At 41.2% G+C, this 24,332-nt stretch overlaps 1 pseudogene; it reads right to left on the reverse strand.

Moving 5' to 3' along the window:
• Positions 1–23,128: 23,128 nt before the first annotated feature.
• Positions 23,129–23,959, reverse strand: LOC101611996 (annotated as a pseudogene).
• Positions 23,960–24,332: the final 373 nt, after the last annotated feature.

Genomic DNA, 24,332 nt, shown 5'->3' on the forward strand with positions numbered 1-24,332 from the left:
GAAACAGGATGAGAAAAATTCATGCATCTGAGTGAATGACAGGGTGAAAATCAAACGAGAAGCAATAAGAATCCATATATTAAAATGTTCAGGTGGGAAAAGGAGAGATAGTGCCACAGTTAAAAGTGCTTGCATGTGCCAGGGTGATGGAGACAGACACTGAGGATACTCAAAACGTACCAAAGCAGAAATCCAGAAGGTGCTGAGAGCTCAACACTAAAGTAGACTTATACCCACCACAGCTCAGAGAATTTGCAGAAGAGGGGTATAAAGTCTGTAAGAGCCACAGGGTGGGAGGGCACACCCAGAAGCATTGCCCCCACCACAATGACTGACTGCTGATGCTCTTACAACTCATAACTTACAACCCCATGAGGAATACCAGCAATCCCACTGAGAAGACCCTTCCGTGGAATGGAGAAAGAAGTGTGCAAGCTTGCTAGAACCATGTTCTACTCTTGTGATAGTCAGACCTAACTGGATGATGTGTATTCACAGCTGGTAATATGACTTGAGTTTTGTTTATACTGTTCTGAGTAGGGGGAAAATGTATCCCCATCAAGTAAGGGATTCTAGGCACCTGTGTAGGTAAGTTGGGGAGGTGTTTTCTTTAAGAACAGCTCCCCTGTGTCCAAGGCTATGGGATCCATGATTCTTTTTCAGTACAGCTGATCTTGCTGGATATTTATCATTGCTAAGGGCAAGCACAGAGCTGTATTGGCACCTAGAGCACATACCAGTGTTCTAAGTAACTAAGAGTATACAATGGAATGATATAGGATTCCAGTGAGGGTGGGCTATAAGTCACCCATTATGAATTCCATGTAGAGATAGCTAAGAAGGCAAGACACAAGTAAAAGACACAACCAAGAATATTGCAGGGCCAAAAGCTACTAAAAGGGGAAATAAATTTGGATCTGAGAATAAAATTCAACTGAACTTTGAATTCAACTGGACCATTTCCTACTAAACATCGCTATGTCATTGACATGGCCATGTGTTTAAACTTGGAAGATGTGGTGCTTGCCATCCATATTTCAATTTCTTTGAGGGATGAGAGGCTGGGTCATCGTGCACATGCATGGAGCAAAGACAAGTGGGGTTTAAGCTGAGGCAGAAGTGGTAAAAGAATTTGAAAGAATCATTTAAGATGCTTGGATATGGCTACTCTATACTGTGTTTCAGGAGCCATCATGAGAGAGAAGGATAGGAAGGTAGGTTTGGCAAGCTTGCAGCTCCCAGAAGATTCAGATGTGCACCAAGGGTCCTGACTATTAAACAAGAAAAGTACTCCTCAGCATTACCTGACCACCTGAAGCACCAGGGAAGCTTATTAAACTGTAGATTCTCTGGCTCCACACACCTCCAGAGCTGCTGATAGGTCTGGCTTAGGGCTTCAAAATTCATATTTTTATATACTTATTTTTAATTGTATGACATGATGTTTTGCTCTATTTATACACTGTAAGATAGCTAGATCAAGCTAATTTAATATACCCACATAGTTCATCACTTTTTGCAGTGAATTAAAACCCATTCACAGCAATTTGCATATAAAAATAGTTATGAATAGTAGACCTGTGCTGGAGAGATTGCAATTCCCTAGTACCCATATAAAGCCAGATGCACAAAGTAGCACATGTATCTGGAGTTCAGTTGCAGTGGCTAGAGGCCCTGGCACACCCACTCCCTCTCTCGCTCTCTCTCTCTCCCTCCCTCTTTGCCTGTCTCTCTTCTCTCTGTCTCTCCCTGCATGAAAATAAATAAAAAAAAAATGAAAGTCAGCTTGGTGAACAACCTCTTGAACTTACCCCTCATAGCATGTCAAAACCATGCATCCTACAACATCAAACCTGAGGCTCTGCTAGTTTTTGATGAGTTGGACTTTCTTAGAACCTGGGCATGAGGGACATCATGTTTTTCTTTCTGCAGTTGGCTTATTTCATTCAATATGACCTCCAGGTTCAGTCATGTTGTCTCAGATTACAGGGTTTCGGATTTCTTTTGCTTCAGGGCAGAGTAGTGTTCCTTGTGCACAGATGCTGTATTTCCTTGATCCATTCATCAGTTAATGTCACTTATGGTAGTTTTATATCATGGCTATTATGAAAAGTGTGTCAATAACCAAGACCTGTTTATTGCCAGATATATCTTCTATATATGATTTCATACCCAAAAGTGGAGTTGTTGCATCATATGGATGTTCTAGTTTTGGTCTCCAAGGGTTCCCTTTCTCTGCATCCTTGCCAATACATATTTTTTTCCTTTCTAGTAGTTGGTATTCTAGTGGATGCGAGATGAGATCTCATTGTGGCTTTAATTTGCAAGAAATGAACATCCAGGTTGGAGAGATGGCTTAGCAGTCAAGGCGCTTGCCTGCAAAGCCAAAAGACCCAGGTTCAGTTTCCCAGTACCCATATAAAGCCAGAGGCACAAGGTGGTGCATTCATCTGGAGTTCATTTACAGTGGCTAGAAACCCTGGGGTGCCCATTCTCTCTATATATATGCCCCTCTCTCTCTCTCTCTAAATAAATATTATTTGCAAAAATAAACGCACATTTCAAGCAATTCCTCCAAAGAGAGTCTTATAAATGAATGTTTGAAGTATACTTAATAAGATAATGTTCACTTATTCAAGAAATAACACAGAGCTCCTTCCATCAGACTGGAAGTGAGGGAGAAGAATAGGACCTGTGTGACCTGCAGAAGTTCACAGAAGAGCGATGCAGGTGCAATCACAGGCAAGGCGAGGGCTGCTGATGAGAGAGAAGTCATGGCAGGAACGTGGTCAAGGGAGAGGTGTGCGCAGAGGGACAGGAGCTGAACTAAGCTGTGGAGGACTTGGCTCTGCAGCAAAAAAAAAAAAAAAAAAAAAAAAAAAAAAGGAAAGACAGGTTGTCTAATGAGAGCGAGACACCCTGCAAGCAGAGGGCCAGCATGGACATGTGGGGCTGCCGTTTGTTGGGCTTGGGCCACCATCAGGCCCCCAGCAGTGCTGTAGGGTGCTTGCTGTGACTCTGGGATCACTCGGCATGTGTTTGCTTCCCAGTGCTGCATGTCCTTGTCATGACACACAAGTTAAGCCAATTTTATGTCTCCCCTCTTGCATAATCAGTACTAGGTCTCCTAGGTAACTCTGAGGTTGGCATTCATGCCAGTAGCCCACTCTTGTTTGTGTTGCTAGTGTATTTTATAGCACCCACTGCTTACAAGTGCTTTCAGGGTGCAGATTCACTGGAGTCTCACAGTAACCTTCAGAGGCAGGAACTAGTACCAATTCCATCTTACAGAGAACATTGAAACCAAGAGAGGTTAAGAAATGCACACAAGGGCTGGAGAAATGGTTTAGCGGTTAAGCACTTGCCTGTGAAGCCTAAGGACCCTGGTTCGAGGCTTGATTCCCCAGGACCCATGTTAGCCAGATGCACAAGGGGGTGCATGCGTCTGGAGTTCGGTGTGCAGTGGCTGGAGGCCCTGGTGAGCCCATTCTCTCTCTATCTGCCTCTTTCTCTCTCTGTCACTCTCAAATAAGGAAAAATAAACAAAAAAAAATTTAAAAAAGAAATGCACACAAGTTAACCATGGTTTAAATTTGAACTCAGATCTCTTAATACCACATAATATGTTCTTTCTTCCCTGGCAAAATGAGGGAGTCAGATCACAGAGCCCAAGTACCACATTAACAAGGCTAGCCTGGGTCCTTCACATGAGAGAACATTGTAGCAGGGCATGCACATGCTGGAATAAGTGTACAGAGAGCTGACTCTCCCAGACTCAGTGGCAAATGAACCCTGCAAGGACCTTCAGGAGAAGGGCTCAGTTGTTAACGGCCTTTGGGGCCCTTGCAGAGTGGTATGTAACACAGTGTGGCAGAAAAGAAAGGAGCTGTGAGAATGGAACTGTAGCTGCTCTTCTCATTTCCAGGTGCTGGGATCAAAGCTGGGAGGCTGCATTGCTTCTCTCCTTCATTCTGAGCATTCTTCCTACAACTTTACAGACCATCCTACATGCCAAGTGCTATGCCTCTTGTTATTTATTGCTTCTTGCTTAACTCTAACATGTGGCTTTAGGAACCCAGCCCAGCCTGTAAGGACCTGGCTGTGGGGAAAGCTTTTCAGCATCCTAAGCATTAACATCTCCCAAGTAAAAGCAGTAGTGATCAGGAAGGCCGGGCGGATCAAATTAACCACTGCAGTCTCAAAGCTGTCTGGCTTGCATCCTGGGGATGAAGGGGAAGAAGCTTTATGGAGCCTGTTAACATCAATATTAAATGGCATGAAATGGGGCTCCTGAAGCAGAGCCTGTACCCCAGAACCCCATCTACTCTGCTATCTGCTACTTGTTACTGCATCTCAGTGTTGAGGAAGGTTCCCAGTATACAGCCAGGTGGGAATCAGATGCTGTCTGCCTCCTTACCAAGTAATGGGTTTGATTCTTAGAAAGAATGAATTGTAAAAGGCACCTAGCTAGTAAGTTGGAAAAGCCAATATTCAAACCCAGTCTTCATATTGACCTTTATTTCCTGTAGGCTTACTGAGAAACATGGCATTTAAAAGTAATCTTTAGATAATTTATGATAGAAAAGTTCAAATAGCACAGAGATTCTTTAATCAGAGTGCAAAAGCACTTTCCCACTCCACTGTGAGAGTAACCACTCTGGCTTGATGACATTGTGCCAGGCACCATCTAGTGTGTTCAGCATGTGTGCATGTAACTCTATATGATGTTATCTTAGAAAAAATAAGAAGGACCATTCTAGCAATATATGGCAGCAACTTAGTTTACATCTTCAACAATATGTCCCAGATAGCATCCACAAGATCTGCTGCATTCATTTTCAACATCTGCTTGACAACTTCCTTAGTGATGGACATTACGGTTATTTTGATTCATTTTATTCTTAAAAATTACTTTCAGGGCTGGAGAGGTGGCTTAGAAGTTAAGCACTTGCCTGTGAAGCCTAAGGACCCTGGTTTGAGGCTCCATTCCCCAGGACCCACATTAGCCAGATGCACAAGGGGGCACATGCATCTGGAGTTCATTTGCAGTGGCTGGAGGCCCTGATGCACCCATTCTCTCTCTCTCTATCTGCCTCTTTCTCTCTCTCTCTGTCTGTCACTCTCAAATAAATAAAAATAAATGAAAACGTATTTAAAAAGAAAAGGAAAAAATACTTTCAGAGCTGGGAATGTAGCTCAGTTGGTAGAGTGTTTGCCTAGCATTCACAAAGCCCTGGGTTCAATCCTCAGTACTGCATAAGCCAGGCAGATGGCTCATGCCTGTGATCCCAGCAAGTGAAAAAAAGACAGAGGTAGGAGGATCAGAAATTCAAGGCTTTCTTTAGTTACATAATGGTTTTGAGGACAGCCTAGGCTATATTATACCCTGTCTCAAAAAACCATTACTTCTGTAACTATTATCAGCTATATAACTTTAAGAGCTCATAGTGGTATGAAAAAACTAAGAATTGAGTACTGTGACAAAAACAAGGTTCACTTTGACAGACATGTCCAAATCTTAAATAATCCCTCTAAATTATGATCTCAATTTATCCTCCAGAGACCGTGATGGTATTTACATATCTTCACCATCCATAAGTACTACTAATTTAAAAAATTTTTCCACTGGAATATGCTCATTCGTTCATTCATTCATTCATTCATTCATTCAACATATGTGTGTTCTGTGCCTGTCTTGTGTGTCTGGTGCCATTTAAGTTTCTGGAGATTCTTCAGTGCAAAATGTAAGGTCTTTTTCCACACAGTCACCTTGTCTTAGAAGTGAAAGAAGGTACTAAGCATAATAACAAATGATGTGTTATGTATATAATAGGTAAGATGAGAATGAATGTTGTTAAGAAATGACTAAGTAAGATGTGTCTATCACATAGCTTTTGTTGCCCCTTGGTAGTGGGATATAAGCAGAGTCCCATGCCTGCTAAGCATGCACTCTGTCACTGAGCTCCCCAGCTCTGTTATATAGCTTTGACACAGGTCCAAATGCTAACAGTTTGCCGTGTGAGGGGCTGGGGAGATGGTTCAGCATTTACAGAAGCTTGCCTGCAAAGCCTGCCAGCTGGATACCACAAAACCCATGGAAAGCCAGATGCACAAACTGCACATGAATCTGGAGTTTGTTTGTAGTGGCAAGAGGCCCTGGTGAACCTGTATACTCTTCTAATCAACATATATATATATATATATATATATATATATATATATATATATATATATATATATATATATATATATACTTGCTAGCAAAGTTTGCCATGTGAATGAGTGGCATGTTCAATGTGTCCTACCCCTTTCCTTGAGAATGTTACATCAAACCTTACCAAATTCTAATGTGAGTTACTGATCCTAGCTGCTGGTCTCCAAAATGTATGCATAAAAACTTAAGAGCCTGACAGACAGCTGCTGCTCAGGCCATGACTGACCGAGAAAGCCCTTTTCTGAGAATTAGCTCCAGCTGCAGCAGACCATACCTATAAATTTGAAGTTCTGGAGCTTTGATCACACTAGCACTGCCCTCAGGGACCTTTTGTATTCTTTCAGACCTGGTGTTGTCGCTGCTACAGAGAACCTCTGGACTCTATCTCAGACTTTAGTTAGAATTTCCTTTACTTCCATCCAAACTAGTAGCCAGAGTTTGATTACCGGACTCCATCAAAATTTGTCCTTAATTACCTTGCAATATCCCCTTTACCAAGTGTGCTCCATGTGAAATTTGTTCTTTATGTTCTCCTCATCTTTAAGCATTGTGAGCAAAAGAGAAAAAAATACCATGTGGTCAAAGTTGATTGTATTTTAACTTTGCAAAATGGGGTTGTAGGAGATGTAGGGAGAAAGCGACAGTGTGTATAGGGACAGCTCTTATCAGACACAGAGAAACTTGAATGGAGAAAGGGAATGGGCCATACACATGTCTAAAGGAAGACTCTCTTTGTCTCAGAGAAGAGCAAGTGGTACCAAACCCTGGTGTAGTGGGTCTAACTGGGGAAGGGCAATATGACAGGGATACAATGAACCAGGTAGAGGGGTGGGGAGTAGCAGGAGGCCAGGGTAAGGGGCTGGGCATGGAAAAGGCTGGTTTTAACCAAACTCCACCTGACATGAAAACCTTTAGAATACTTTGAACCTAAGTGTGATGTGCTCTGATGTAATTTAAAAGATCCACCCCAGCTGCTGGGTGGAGAATGGACTGTAGCAGAGAACCATGAAGTGAGCTAGCTCAGTGCAAGATCAAGGGTAGTGGCTGTGATATGGGGATGGGAAGAGTGGCTAGAGGACTTTAATGTGGAATTTACAGGATCTGCTGATAGTTTGGATGTTGGGACATTCAGTAATAACTCTAAGAGTTGTTACTTGAAAAAATAAAGCTGTCATTTTCTAAGAGCTGACTGTTGGAGGAACAGATTTGGGACCGTAAGAAAATGTGAGTTTATTTTTGTCATGGTAGTTTGAGAAGAAATAAAGACAGTCAATCTGATGGCCCAGAGGTTCTCTCTGAGCCATGTAGAACACAGCACCCTTTTTGTCTATACCCCAGAGGCAAAGTAACAGAGAAGAGTGCTAATTGGTTGCCAAGAAGAGAGGACCTCTCCAGAGAAGAGACAAGCACTGCCGGAATTGCATACCTGCCCTGTGCTTTCTGACATTCACGGTGATCTTGCTCCTTAGGCCTGCTTCTGGAAGAAAGTACCTGTGTGGTTATGCGCTTTGTTTTTTTACATCACCACCCTGCTTTAATGAACGTGAAATTCCCCTGTCAGCATTCCAGGAAGAGGAGACACCTTGGGCAAAAGAGAGAAGCAATGGTGTTGCATATGGAGAACTGCATGTATGCTGGGTTTGGGAGCAGAGAACATGAGGCTGAAGGTGTCAGCAAGTGCCACCAGTGATGGAGAGACAGCCTCAGACACCAAGTCAAGGAGCTCAGACTTCATGCAGAGACTGGGAAGACAGTGAATGATCTGGATGCAACAGAGGCAAGGAAGCCCTCCCCAATGGGAGAAATGCATATTTTATTGGGCTTAACATTAATTAACTCTGGCTATGAATGAAACAAAATGTCAAAGACTGGATGAAACAGCAAACATTTCTTCTCATATTTATAGAGGCTGAGAAATCCACAATCAAGGTGCTAGCAGAGTTATTGCCTGATGAGTACTCATCCTGATGCATGGTTCCAGCGTCCTCACTGTGTCCTCACGTGATAGAAGGGCCTGTTTCCTCCTCTTTCATGAGGATACTAATTTCATCGCAGGACTCTACCTTCCTGACCTCATCTAAACTTCAGTCTGTAAGGATCCTACCTTCAAATGCTATCACCTCACAAATTATGCTACCCTACATTAATTTGATGGTAAGTCAGGCACTCAGTCCGTAACTAATCATTTAAAGAATGTTTGCTAATGCACCACCACCCTTTTATATAATATATGAAAAGTAAAATAATGCTGAGTATTCTTTGACTCAGAGGTTGACTCCCCTATTCTTCATATAAACGGACTCCCCCTTATTCTTTATATAAAATTTGAACTACAATATATTCATTTGTAAAATCAGGATAATGTTCATTCACTTCTTGAATGTTTGTGGGATCCAAATAAATGAAAGTCTTATAAATCCCAAAAGCATCTCTCAATGGAAAGCTGTTCCTTTGCTTGCATGCATTGTGTGACTATCATATCAGTGTTCTTGAAACTCCCTTTATGAACATCATTTGTGTATGCATTTGTTTTCTCTGTGAGACCCTGGAAACATTTATCCAGTGTTATGTCCTTAGAACTTATGGCATCTTGTTTTGTACAGATTACATACGTGTTTGGATGTTTATTGAGTTAGAATGATGCTAGTGGGTACTGATTCTCCTTGGTGCTAAATTTTAAATTGTGTATGTGGAGAAATGGAAAAGCACTCAGCTTAGAGGACAAGTTTCACTGGTGGTGTCTAGGTTTATACTCAGATGTTTGCAGAGAAAACAAGGCTTTTTACATTTGTTTCTAGCTTTCTATTCATGATTCTCTCCTTTCTTTCAAAACACATTAGGCATTTTGTGTGATTAAACAAGATGTCAAAGGACACTAACCAACCAACCAAACAAACAAACAAACAAAAAACAGGACTTCAAAACAAAATGAACTGAGCAGAGTAACAGTATCAGGCACCTAGAGTGGGTTAGTTTCTGCATTTAAGGCAATGAGTGCTGAAAGCATCGATACTTTTCTTTGTTTTATTTCTTCCTCCATAAGCAGTAGTTTGCTTTGAGGGAGAGGAATCATTGTTTTCTCTCTCATGTCAGTATGTCAAATTTGTCTTGTTCTAAGTATTCATCAATCCAGTCTCCATACTCCTCAGCAGCTGCGGGGGTGTGTTTGGGGAATTTTCCATTCCTGGACCTGAAAGTGTCATTTTTAGTCTCAACTGTTCTCATTCTTAGGCAGTTGCGCCTTTTAAAGCATGGGACACTAATTGTTATGGCATTGCACAGTTCCTTGGGAAAGCATACCACAGCCTCATTAAAACCACATTACGTTATCATGATTTACAATGAGAAGTCTAGCAAATGAATTATTAAGTAACTTCTTATTAACACAAAAGAAGTCTATCACACTAAATTATATACTATACTTTAAGACATCAATTACAGGGGTTCAGAAACAGAGAACACAAAGATGGTCTGCCGTCCAAATGCCTCCACTCCCTGAGAACACCCAGAGACTTCCTGTACACCAGTGTCTGCCTGGACAGGCTTGTGCACACTGCTTGCACAGGAGTGAGTCGAAGCCGCATGAAGTTGTCACAGGGATAAATCAGGTGTATAGAGCCCGAGATGTTTCTGTGTAAGTGGGCAATGAGGTTCCAACCTGCTTGAACATTTCCAAGTGGAAAATCTATGGAAAGGAAAAAAAATCAAAAGATCCTGGAATCTACCAACACAGCAGACTCTGACTTAACCTCGACACTGCCTGCTTTGCGACCCATTTTTACAGAGGAGAAAGGGGAGAACTTACCTCAGGAAGGGAAAAGGGGAGGTGTAACCCAATCTCTCTTTGACTTATTCCACTTCACCCTGCAGCTGTCACACCTCAGCATTTCCTTTACCCACCAAACCTGGATGAAGAAGTATAAAAGATGATGTTTTCCCTTAAGGTATAGAGTCTCAGAAAAGGAAGTATTGTTAAAATATTTTGCTTTTCTACCTTAAGGAACAAGATCTTCTAAACATAATTTAACCCTTTCTGGGGAGAATAGGAGGACATAGAAGATGACTATGTATTGAATTGTGCTATAGCTGTACATTGGCTGGAACCTACATAATCCCTTCCCAAAGCCAGGTCTGGTAGCACATGGCTATAACATCAGCACTCAGAAAGCAGAGGCAGGAATCCAGGTTAGAGGCCAGCCTGCTCTACATAGTAAGTTCCAGACCAGCCAAGACTACTTAGTGAGACTCTGCCTCAAAAACAAAAGCAAAAATATCCCTTAGACCTTCCCAGTAGCTTAATGACCTCATAGTGGGCCTGGCCAGGAAGTCAAGAGCATTATCTAATGGAAGATCAAGTGACAAGACAGATGTCACAAAGCAGGACCACTATAACTGCCTGTCTATATGTCTCAGGAGTTGGCCTTTTTTTTTCTGTGAAGGATTAGAGGATAAAAATTTTAGGTGTTGAAGGCATTATGATCTCTTTCGCCATGAAAATTCATAAATGTTCCAATAAAACTCTACAAAAACCGACGGTGGACCAGATTTGGTACCAATGTCATAGTTTACTGACACCTGATCTATACACTCAAAAGCATATTGTTTTAGGTATATCAAAGTATCATATTCCAAGTTGTTAACATTCTAATCTGAAGCCTGTTAAACCTGTTTTCTCACTGTCTGGATGCTACCTTCATATTTTCTTTCTTTTTCTCATAAATGTAGACAGAAAACATTTCAGGTGCAAAGTGTGTGTGTGTGTGTGTGTGTGTGTGTGTGTGTGTGTGTGTGTTGTATGCACTTGTGTGTACAGATGCACATGTTCACCAGTGTGGAGGCCAGAGGAAAATGTTGGGAATATTCCTCTATTGCTTTTCTGCCTTGTTTCTTTGAGGCAGGGTCTCCCACTGAACCTGGAATTTGCTGTTTCTAGGCCAAACAAGCTAAGCAGAGAGCACCAAATCTGTCAGTCTCCACTCTCAACACTTGTGTTATAGGCATGCATGACCACACCCTGATTTTCACATGGGTGCTGGAGCTAGGGAGATGGCATAGTGGGTAAGAGCACTTACTGCACAAGCATGAGGACCTGAGTTTGGTCCCCAGCACCCACGCAAAAAGCTGTGTGTGGAAAAAGATGAAATGTCTCAGCTGCACAAGCATGAGGGCCTGAGTTGGATGCCTAGAACCACATAAAAACCTTGGATACCAGGTCTCCAGTCTTGTGAGGAACAGAGACAGGAGAATTGCTGGTGATCACTGGTCAGCCAGTCTGACTGAAAACTGGAGCTGCAGGTTCAGTGAGAAATTGTCTCAAGGAAACAAGAAGAGTGATAGAGAATAGCAGGCATCATCCTTTGCCTTTGCACACATGTGTACAGGGTATGTGCATCTGCAAGCACATGTATCTCACATGTACCACACAACTATATCACATATTGTTTTAGTTTCCATGTATTTGTGTATGCTCTATATCCTTTCTTGCTACTGATTTGTACTATAATTCCATTGTGGCCAGATAGAATGCAAGAAATTATTTCAATTTTCCTGAATTTGTTAAGATTAGCTTTGTGTCCTAACATATGGTCTATTTTAGAGAATGTTCCATGTGCTGCTGAAAACAATGTATATTCTGCAGCATTTGGATGAACTGTCCTGTATATATATGTTAGGTCCATTCATTCTATGACCTCATTTAGTCCAGATGCCTCTCTGTTTATTTTTTCCCAGGATGACCTGTCAATTGATGAGAGTGGGGTGTTAAAGTCACCCACCACCACTGTGTTTGGTGTTATCCATGACCTTAGTTCTAATACTGTTTGTTTCATGAATTTTGGAGGCACCATGATAGGTGCATATATATTTAGAATTGTAATGTCCTCCTGTTGAAGTGTGCCCTTAATAAATATAAAGTAACCTTCCTTATCTTTCTTGACTAACGTTGGACTAAAGTCTACATTGTCAGATATTAGGATAGCACCCCCTGCTTGTTTTCTAGGCCTATTTGCTTGAAACACCATCTTCCAACCTTTCACCCTAAGATAATGTCTATCCTTTATAGAAAGGTGAGTTTCTTTTGTCATGGAATGTCCTTATTACTCCGTCTATTTGATTGGATAGCTTTGCAGGATAAAGTAAACTTGGTTGACAGTTGTTATGTTTCAGAACTTGGAATATAGCACTCCAAGCCCTTCTGGCTTTAAAAGTTTGTGTTGAATAATCTTCTATAATACTGATGGGCTTGCCTTTGTAGGTAACTTGATTTTTCTCTCTAACTGCTTTCAATATTTTTTCTTTGGTTTGTGTGTTTGGTAGTTTGATTATGATATGGTAAGGAGAGATGCTTTCCAGGTTTTGTCTGGGTGGGGTTCTAAAGGCTTCCTGTATCTGCATTGGCACCTCTTTCCCAATTTGGGGGAAGTTTTCTTCTATGATTTTGTTGAAGACGCCTACTACGCTTTTGGAGTGGAGTTCTTCTCCTTCTACGATGTCCTGAATTCTTATATTTGATCTTTTCAGTGTCCCAAATATCTTGAAATTCCCACTCATACTTTTCTATGAGTTTGTCTTTCTCTTTGTTGGACTGTATTAGATCTGCCACCTTGTCTTCTAGCGTAGATATTCTGTCCTCTCCTTCATCCATTCTACTGGTGAGATTTTCTACGGAGTTTTTTTATTTCATTAACTGTTCTTCATTGGTAGTAATTCTGACTGGTTTTTATTATTTCTATTTCCTTATTTATGTTTTGTATTGCCTTCTTTATTTTATTAAATTAGTGTCCTGCATCTTCTTTGATTTCCTCTTTGATTCCTTTGATTTCCTCTTTGATCCCTTTGATTTCCTCTTTGATTACTTCGTTAATTCCTTTGATTTGTTCTTTGACTTCTTTGAACATATTTACAATCATTCTTTTGAAATATTTCTCAGGCACTTCTCACTGGAGATCATTTCTGATGCATTAATACTTTTAGGTGGATTTATATCGTCTTGCTTTTTAGTGTTTCTTGTTTTATAATGTATATATTTTCGAATCTTGGATTAAGTTAATGCTTGGATTTTCTCGCTAGCTGGGTATTCTTAGCTGTATCAATTAATTTGATGTTATATATTTTCAGGGTAGGAGCTTAAGGTGTCAGGTGTGGCTCTTAAGACTCTCCGAGTATTTATAAAGGTATTCCTAGGGGTTGAGTTTCCCTGCTATGGGAGTATTCAAGTAGGCTGAGTGGAATAAAATACAGGTAGATTCTAAAAGTTAACTAAAGGAGCTTCCAGTTAAGATGGTGGCATAGGTACCATGCCAAAGCAGCCTGGGGGGAAAAAAGACCAAAAAACCCAGCAAAATACACACTTTTACTAAAAAGTGAGGTGTATAGGAAATTGAAGCAGCAGCAGAGAAGTACAAGAGATCCAGAGCCCGCACAGGCTGGCAAAAGCAGCCCCCGCAGCTCCAGAAACCACGGCAACGGCGGCAGTGGTGGTGCAACAGAAAGCCGCTAGACTCAGCTCCAGCCACAGGAAAAAGCCAGGTGCGGGAGCTTCCCCTCACACCGGCACTGAAACTCAGGAAATGTGAAGGGAGAGTGGCAGTGAGCAACGGAGGAGCAGACCATGAGGTGGAAGAACACATGCAACAGGGAGAGATCCAGAGCAGCTATGGCTCCCTCCCCTCCCCACCGCCTGAGCCCAGCTCCAGCAAACAGAGCAGCGGTCCCGGGACCCGGCCACACCAACTTGGGCTGACAGCAGGACCCAGCAGCAGAAGACCCAGGAGCGGCACCAGCAGCAGCTTCAGTGGCAGCAGCAGCAGTGGACCCAGCAGCAGCAGCTTCAGCAGCAGCAGTGGCTCCAGAAGTGGCAGCTACAGAAGCAGCAGCAGCAGAGGTAGCAGCAGCAGTGGGCCCAGCAGCAGAGCTTCAGCTGCTGACAGACCCAGCAGAGGCACCTTTAGCAGCAGCAGTTCCAGCAGAGGGGGGGCTGATCTGCAGGGCCACAGTTGCCAGGCTCGGTTTGCCCCACAGGAAAAGCCAGTGCCCAGCTCCAGAAATCAGAACAGCAGCCCGACGACCAGGCAGCAACTTGACTGAGACCAAAATCATCCAAGGTAACTGGAATTGCACCAGGGAAGGGTCTCACTTGGTCACAGGCTGACATGGATCCCTCAACAGGCCAGAAATATTAATCTCTATGTTGATAGAAGATCTGGTTTGTAATAAAAACTACTCTGGCATACATAATTGGTGCTGTATTTGATTGAATGGGTACAGTGTTTAGTTAACTTTTAGAATCTACCTGTATTTTATTCCACTCAGCCTACTTGAATACTCCGATAGCAAGGAAACTCAAACCCTAGGAGTACCTTTGTAGATACTCTGAGAGTCTTAAGAGCCACACCTAACAACTTAAGCTCCTACCCTGAAAATATATAACATCAAATCAACTGATACAGCTAAGAATACACAGCTAGCTAGAAAATCCAAGCATTAACTTAATCCAAGATGCAGAAATATATACATTATAACACAAGAAACACTAAAAAGCAAGACGATATAAATACACCTAAAAGTATTAATGCATCAGAAATGACCTCCAGTGAGAACGAGTTAGAGGAAATGCCTGAGAAAGATTTCAAAGAATGATTGTAAATATGTTCAAAGAAGTCAGAGAACAAATCAAAGGAGTCAAAGAGGAACTTAAAAAAGAGGAAATCAAAAAATGAAAGAAGATGCAGGACACCAATTTCATGAAATAAAGAAGGCAGGGCTGCAGAGATGGCTTAGCGGTTAAGCGCTTGCATGTGAAGCCTAAGGACCCCGGTTCGAGGCTCGGTTCCCCAGGTCCCAAGTTAGCCAGATGCACAAGGGGGCGCACGCGTCTGGAGTTCATTTGCAGAGGCTGGAAGCCCTGGTGCGCCCATTCTCTCTCTCTCCCTCTATCTGTCTTTCTCTCTCAAATAAATAAATAAAATAAAAATTAAAAAAACAAAAAAAAAGAAGGCAATACAAGACATAAATAAGGAAATAGAAATAATAAAGAAAAACCAGTCAAAATTACTAGCAATGAAGAACACAGTTAATAAAATAAAAAACTCTGTAGAAAATCTCACCAGTAGAATGGAGGAAGGAGAGGACAGAATATCTAACCTACAAGACCAGGTGGCAGATCTAATACAGTCCAACAAAGAGAAAGACAAACTTATAGAAAAATATGAGTGGGAATTTCAAGATATTTGGGACACTATGAAAAGATCAAATAAAAGAATTCAGGGCATAGTAGAAGGAGAAGAATTCCACTCCAAAGGCATAGTAGGTGTCTTCAACAAAATCATAGAAGAAAACTTCCCCCAAATTGGGAAAGAGGTGCCAAAGCAGTTACAGGAAGCCTTTAGAACCCCAGCCAGACAAAACCTGGAAAGAACCTCTCCTTGCCATATCATAATCAAACTACCAAACACACACACATAGGAAAAAATATTGAAAGAAGTTAGAGAGAAAAATCAAGTTACCTACAAAAGCAAGCCCATCAGGATTACAGCAGATTATTCAACACAAACTTTTAAGGCCAGAAGGGCTTGGAGTGATATATTCCAAGTTCTGAAAGATAGCAATTGTCAACCAAGGTTACTTTATCCTGCAAAGCTATCCATTCAAATAGATGTAGAAATAAGGATATTCCATGACAAAAGCAGGTTAAAGGAGTATTTGAAGACAAAACCAGCTCTACAGAAAATACTTGATAGAATCCTCCATGCTGAAGAAAAGGAAAAGCACACATATAAGGAACCTAGAAAAAACACGCAATACTCAAATACTAGTTAACACAAGAGAGCACAGGTAGAACCTGAACCACAAAAAAAAAAAAAAAAAAAGGCAATCATAAACACACACCTTTCAATAATATCTCTTAATATCAACGGCCGCAGTGCTCCAATGAAAGACATGGGTTTGCAGACTGGGTTAAAAAGCATGATCCTACAATTTGTTTTCTCCAAGAAACTCACCTTTCTACAAAGGATAGACATTATCTTAGGGTGAAAGGTTGGAAGACGGTGTTTCAAGCAAATAGGCCTAGAAAACAAGCAGGGGTTGCTATCCTAATATCTGACAAGGTAGACTTTAGTCCAATGTTATTCAAGAAAGATAAAGAAGGTCACATTATATTGATTAAGGGCACACTCCAACAGGAGGAAATTACAATACTAAACATATATGCACCTAACATGGGGGCTCCCAATTTCATCAAACAAACACAATTAGAACTAAGGTCACAGATAACACCAAACACAGTGGTGGTGGGTGACTTTAACACCCCACTCTCATCAATTGAATAGTCATCCCGGGAAAAAATACGCAAAGAGGCATCTGGACTAAATGAGGTCATAGAAGGAATGGACCTAACAGATTTATACAGGACATTTCATCCTAAGGCTGCAGAATATACATTGTTTTCAGCAGCACATGAAACATTTTCTAAAATAGACCATATATTAGGACACAAAGCAAATCTTAACAAATTCAGGAAAATTGAAATAATTACCTGCATTCTATCTGACCACAGTGGAATTAAACTACAAATCAGTAGCAAGAAAGGCTATAGAGCATACACAAAATCATGGAAACTAAACAATACACTAAATGATGAATGGATCAATGAAGAAATAAAGAAGGAAATCAAAACATTTATAGAGTCAATCCATAATGAGAACACAACATATCAAACTCTCTGAGACACAATGAAGGCAGTTCTAAGAGGTAAATTTATAGCCTTAAGTGCCTATATTTAGAAATTAGAGCCGGGCGTGGTGGCACACTCCTATAATCCCAGCACTCGTGAGGCAGAGGTAGGAGGATTGCCATGAGTTCAAGGCTACCCTGATATGACAGAGTTAATTCCAGGTCAGCCTGGACCAGAGTGAGACCCTACCTTGAAAAAGAAAAAAAGAAAAGAAAAGATATTAGGAAGGTTGCAAGTAAATGACCTAATGCTTCTTCTTAAAGCCTTGGAAAAAGAAGAACAAGGGAAACCAATAATCAGTAGGCAGGAAGAAATAATAAAGATTAGGGCAGAAATTAATGAAATAGAAACAAAAAGAACAATCCAAAGAATTAATGAAACAAAGAGTTGGTTCTTTGAAAGGATAAACAAGATTGATAAACCCTTAGCAAATCTGACCACAAGAAATAGAGAAGAGACACAAATTAATAAAATCAGAGATGAAAAAGGTGACATTACAACAGATTCCAGAGAAATTCAAAAACTCATAGAGACATACTATAAAAGCATGTACTCCACAAAGTATGAAAATCTGAACGAAATGGATGCTTTCCTTGATTTATATGACCTACCTAAATTAAATCAAAATGAGATTAATCACTTAAATAGACCTATAACAAACATGGAGATCCAAACAGTTATCAATAATCTCCCAACTAACAAAAGCCCAGGCCCGGATGGATTCACTGCTGAATTTTACCAGACCTTTAAGGAAGAGCTTACACCATTGCTTCTTAAGCTTTTTCAGGAAATAGAAAAAGAAGGAATTCTACCAAACTCCTTCTATGAGGCCAGCATCACCCTGATACCAAAACCAGGCAAAGATAGAACAAAAAAAGAAAATTACAGACCAATCTCCCTCATGAACATAGATGCAAAAATTCTCAACAAAATATTGGCAAACAGAATACAAGAATGTATCAAAAAGATCATTCACCCTGACCAAGTAGGCTTTATCCCAGAGATGCAGGGATGGTTCAATATACGCAAATCTATAAATGTAATACATTATATAAACGGGTTGAAGGACAAAAATCACATGATCATCTCACTGGATGCAGAGAAAGCATTTGACAAAATCCAACATCCCTTCATGATAAATGTCCTACAGAGACTGGGAATAGAAGGAACATATCTCAATATAATAAAGGCTATTTATGACAAGCCCACAGCCAACATATTACTAAATGGGGAAAAACTGGAAGCTTTTCCACTCAAATCAGGAACAAGACAAGGGTTTCCACTGTCCCCACTTTCTTTCTTTTTTCTTTTTTCTTTTTTTTTTTTTTTTTTTTTTTTTTGGTTTTTCGAGGTAGGGTCTCACTGTAGCCCAGGCAGACCTGGAATTCACTATGGAGTCTCAGGGTGGCCTCGAACTCACAATCCTCCTACGTCTGCCTCCCGAGTGCTGGGATTAAAGGCATGCGCCACCACGCCCGGCCCCACTTTTATTTAATATAGTTTTGGAAGTCTTAGCCATAGCAATAAGGCAAGAGACACACATAAAAGGGATACAAATAGGAAAGGAAGAGATCAAGTTATCATCTGCAACCAGATGACATGATTCTATACATAAAGGACCCTAAAGACTCTACTATCAAACTGTTGGAGCTGATCAAAACCTACAGCCATGTAGCAGGATACAAAATAAATAAACAGAAATCAGTAGCCTTCATATATGCTAACAACAAACACACAGAGGATGAAATCAGAGAATCGCTCTCATTCACAATTGCATAAAAAAAAAAAAGTACCTTGGAATAAACCCAACGAAGGAAGTAAAGAATCTATACAATGAGAACTTTAAAACACTCAAGCGAGAAATTGCAGAAGACACTAGAAAGTGGAGAAACATCCCTTGTTCCTGGATTGGAAGAATCAATATTGTGAAAATGGCAATCTTACCTAAAGCAATCTACACATTAAATGCAATCCCTATCAAAACTCCAAAGGCTTTCTTCATGGAAATAGAAAAAACAATCCAAAAATTCATTTGGAATCACAAAAAACCTCAAATATCTAAAATAATACTGAGCAACAAAAAAGAGGCTGGTGGTATCACCATACCTGATTTTACCTATACTACAGAGCCATAGTAACAAAAACAGCATGGTACTGGCACGAAAAGACATACATTGAGATTCCATCTCACTCCTGTCAGATTGGCCACCATCATGAAAACAAATGATCATAAATGTTGGTGGGGATGTGGAAAAAGAAGAACCCTTCTGCACTGCTGGTGGGAATGCAATCTGGTCCAGCCATTGTGGAAAACAGTGTGGAGGTTCCTAAAACAGCTAGAAAATAATCTACCATATGACCCAGCTATAGCACTCCTAGGCATATATCCAAAGGACTCATCTCATTTCCTTAGAAGTACATGCTCAACCATGTTTATTGCTGCTCAATTTATAATAGCTGGGAAATGGAACCAGCCTACATGTTCCTCAACAGATGAGTGGATAATGAAGATGTGGCACATTTATACAATGGAGTTCTACTCAGCGGTAAAGAAAATTGAAGTTATGAAATTTGCAGAAAAATCGATGGACCTGGAAAGGATTATACTAAGGGAGGTAACCCAGGCCCTGAAAGACAAGTGCCACATGTTCTCTCTCATATGTGGATCCTAGCTACAGATGACTGGGCTTCTGCGTGAGAATGAAAATACTTAGTAGCAGAGACCAGTAAGTTAAAAAGGAGACATAAAGGGTAGAGAAAGGAAGGGAGGCGGCTACTTAATAGGTTGATATTGTATATATGTAATTACAATGATTGTAATGGGGAGGTAATATGATGGAGAATGGAATTTCAAATGGGAAAGTGTGGGGGTGGGGAGGGAGGGAATTACCATGGGATATATTTTATAATCATGGAAAATGTTAATAAAAATTAAAAAAAAAAAAGAAATTGCAGAAGACACTAGAAAGTGGAGAAACATCCCCTGTTCCTGGATTGGAAGAATCAATATTGTGAAAATGGCAATCTTATCAAAAGCAATCTACACATTTAATGCAATCCCTATCAAAATTCCAAAAGCATTCTTCATGGAAATAGAAAAAACAATTCAAAAATTCATTTGGAATCACAAAAAACCCTGAATATCTGGGCTGGAGAGATGGCTTTGTGGTTAAGCGCTTGCCTGTGAAGCCTATGGACCCCGGTTTCAGGCTCGGTTCCCCAGGTTCCACGTTAGCCAGATGCACAAGGGGGTGCACGCGTCTGGAGTTCGTTTGCAGAGGCTGGAAGCCCTGGTGCGCCCATTCTCTCTCTCCCTCTATCTATCTTTCTCTCTGTGTCTCTTGCTCTCAAATAAATAAATAAAAAATTTAAAAAAAAAAAAAACCTGAATATCTAAAATAATACTGAGCAACAAAAAAGAGGCTGGTGGTATCACCATACCTGATTTTAACCTATACTACAGAGCCATAGTAACAAAAACAGCATGGTACTGGCACAAAAACAGACATGTAGATCAGTGGAACAGAATAGAGGACCCAGATGTAAGCCCAAGTAGCTATATAGCCACCTGATATTCGATAAAAATGCCAAAAATACTCATTGGAGAAAAGACAGCCTCTTCAGCAAATGATGTTTTGAAAACTGGATATATATCTGCAGAAGGATGAAAATAGATTCTTCTCTCTCGCCATGTACAAGAATTAAGTCCAAATGGATTAAAGACCTTAACATCAGACCTGAAACTGTGAAACTGCTAGAGGAAAAGTAGGGGAAACCCTCCAACATATTGGTCTTGACAAAGACTTTCTGAATACAACCCCAATTGCCCAGGCAATAAAACCACAGATTAATCACTGGGACCTCATGAAATTACAAAGATCCTAGCTACAGATGATTGGGCTTCTGTGTGAGAATAAAAATACTTAGTAGCAGAGGCCAGTAAGTTAAAAAGGAGACATAAAGGGAAGAGAAAGGAAGGGAGAAGGGTACTTAATAGGTTGATACTGTATATATGTAAGTACAATGATTGTTAAGGGGAGGTAATATGATGGAGAACGGAATTTCAAAGGAGAAATTGGGGGGGGAGGGAATTAACGTGGGATTTTTTTTTTAATTTTTTATTTATTTATTTGAGAGCAACAGACACAGAGAGAAAGACAGATAGAGGGAGAGAGAGAGAGAATGGGCGAGCCAGGGCTTCCAGCCTCTGCAAACGAACTCCAGACGCATGCGCCCCCTTGTGCATTTGGCTAACGTGGGACCTGGGGAACCGAGCCTCGAACCGGGGTCCTTAGGCTTCACAGGCAAGCGCTTAACTGCTAAGCCATCTCTCCAGCCCCAACATGGGATTTTTTTATAATCATGGAACATGCTAATAAAAATTAAAAAAAAAAAGAATTGAAGGGAGATTTCTCTATTCAGAGCTTGTACACTGACCACGCTGTTTTCCCACAGCTTGCCACACTGTGCAGGGCTGGTTTTTTTTCTATAATAAAAAGTTTGTTTTGTTGTCCTCATTCTAAAATAAATAAATAAATAAAAATTAAAATTAAAAAAATAAAAGTTAACTAAACACTGTACACATTCAATCAAAAACAGCTCCACATATGTATGCAAGAGTAGTTATTATAACAACCAGATCCTCTATCAACAAAGTGGTTAAGATTTCTGGTCTGTTGAGGAATCCAAGTCAGCTTATGACCAAGTGAGACCCTTCCCTGTGCAATCCCAGTTACTTTGGATGATTTTCGTCTCAGTCAAGTTGCTGCCTGGGTCGTCGGGCTGCTGTTCTGATTTCTGGAGCTGGGCACTGGCTTTTCCTGTGGGGGAAACCGAGCCTGGCAAGTGTGGCCCTGCAGATTAGCACCCCTGCTGCTGGAACCGCTACTGCTGCTGCTGAAGCTGCCACTGCTGGGTCTGTCGCCGCTGCTGCTGAAGCTGCTGGATCCAGAGCTGCTGCTGTCACTGCTGCTGCTGCTGCTGCTGCTGCTGCTGCTGCTGCCTCTGAAGCTGCTGCTACTGGATCCGCCGCTGCTGGGGCTGCTGTTGCTGTTGCCAGAGCCACTGATATTGCTGCCGGATTCTGCTCCTTCTTGGGTCCTGTTGTCAGCTGAAGTTGGTGTGGCCGGGTCCCAGGAGCACTGCTCTGTTCACTGGAGCTGGGAACAGGCAGTGGGGGAGGGGAGGGAGCCGATGCTGCTCTAGTTCTCTTGCTGTTCCACGTGTTCTTCTACCTTGTGATCTTCTCCTCCATTGTTCACTGCAGCTCTCCCTTCACGATTCTTTCTTTCTTTCTTTCTTTTTGAGCTCAATAATCTGTTTATTAGGAAAGCACCAACACCACATTCTTCGAAATTACTGAAATTTTATTTGCCTCAGGCTTATGACTTGCAACCAAAGACATTGTGCAAAGAAAGCAAAGATTAAGTACACTTTAGGGAGGAGACAACACACATTGGTAATACAGGAGATCAGGTAGACAAAAGAAGCCATCTAGTACACTGTGTAGACTGCAATATTCAATAGCACCTTCAACAAAACTGTTTTTAAACCAAAGAGCAACCCCCCCCCACAAAGTCATGTTTACAGTAGACATAAATCTTATACAAGTCAAAAAGCATTTGTTCAGATCATAGAGCATAAAATGGAAGAATGTCTATGCAGGTGAAATCTAACAACTGTACATTTGTCACCTATTAAAGTTGCTTATATGTACCACAGTGTAAAAAAAATACTGAGCAAATAAAAATCTTGAAAATTTGCCTGATGAAAAATAAAATAACCAGTGGCTTGCAATGGCTTCTCCTGGTTCTCAGTGCTACAAAAGACAAAAATCTTTTCATCAGAACAGGTAATCAAACTAGGCACAATCAAACTGTTACCAAATTCAACCCACCCATAGAAATATATTATCCACCCACATATTTTTTTATCAAAAGCGTTTGTTTGTTTAATCTTTGAATCTTTGAGGCCCATTTGGTCACAATATGTTACAAATATTTGTGCATGTGTTTTTTACACCATGATATCATGTTTGTCTGGCACTATCCTAAAGCTAGTTTATAGATGATGATGACATAGAAATAATCCAGTGGTCAAATGACAAGGGAACTCACTGGGCAGAAATGAGAGAGAGGAAGAAAGTGTTCAGTTCTGCCACGGAAAAAAAAGGTCCTTGTGGCTCACTCATCATTAGTCCCACTTGCTTCTGATTGTTCATTTTCATCCTGCTCTTCATCACTGTTGAAATCACTCACAACAGGTTTGGCCTTGCCTCTATTTGGCCTTTTCTTGCCTTTTCCTTTGTCCCGGCCTTTCTCGTCTTTTTTATTGAGCTTGATTTTCACCTTAACAGATTTTGCTTCTGACTCTGACTCCTCTTCATCCTCCTCTATCTCTTCTAAATTGCTTTCATCCTCACTTTCTTCCTCTTTGGCAATTTTCTGCTGATCACTCTTAAACACTGACTGTAGGATGATGGAGTCTTCTTAGGTCTGGGATCCCTCCAAGTTGAAAGTCTGTGCATTGGGACAGAGAAGCATGACATCTTTCTCCAGATCACCCAGGCTCCGGTACTTATGATTACGAATTCTTTCCTTTATCTTTTTGAAATCCACTGGCTTCCTAATTAATTCATAGTACTCTGGTAACTCTTTCCTGGAAGGTAACTGAATGAAGACTTCACTGAGCTGCTGCCCTGAACTGTCTTTGTAGTTTATCACCGTGTCAATGATGGCATTCATCTGTTTTGTCAGCTTGGGGAGGTTGGGAGAAAGTTTCTCAGCAGGAGCTTGGCCTCTTCTTTTCTTAGCTTTCTCCACATCTTCCTTCACAGGAGCCTTATCCACATTTCTTCAACTTTTTCTTTTCTTGAGCCGCACTTCTTCTTCCATTTCTTCCAAATTGCCGTCTTCAATGGCCTTACCACTATCAGCAGGCCGGCTATCGGAAATCACAGTTAGTGGGGATAAAATTAACAAGCCAGCAAAGCAGCGAGCTGCTAGTCTCTTCATCAGCTGATCAGGGAAAAAGAGAGAGAGAGAGAGAGAGAGAGAAAGAGAGAGAGAGAGAGACCTGGGAAAGGCTGTTTTCATATACAAGTAATTTTATTTTACTGAAAATTTAATACTGGAAGGATTGTGGAAACTCAAATCTGCTGTTTCATTCTACCTACTACCAGGCCCCAACTCCCTTCACGGTTCCTGAGTTGCGGAGAGCGCGGTGTGAGGGGAAGCACCCGCACCTGGCTTCTCCTGTGGCTGGAGCCGAGTCTGGCCGCTTTCTGGTGGACCACCACCGCCGCTGTGGCCGGCGGACCTGCTAGGGACACTTTTGCCGGCCTGTGTGGGCTCTGGATGCTCTGGATCTCTTCTACTTCTCCACTGC

This window comes from Jaculus jaculus, chromosome 5 (assembly GCF_020740685.1).
Source record: "Jaculus jaculus isolate mJacJac1 chromosome 5, mJacJac1.mat.Y.cur, whole genome shotgun sequence".
NCBI lineage: Eukaryota > Metazoa > Chordata > Mammalia > Rodentia > Dipodidae > Jaculus > Jaculus jaculus.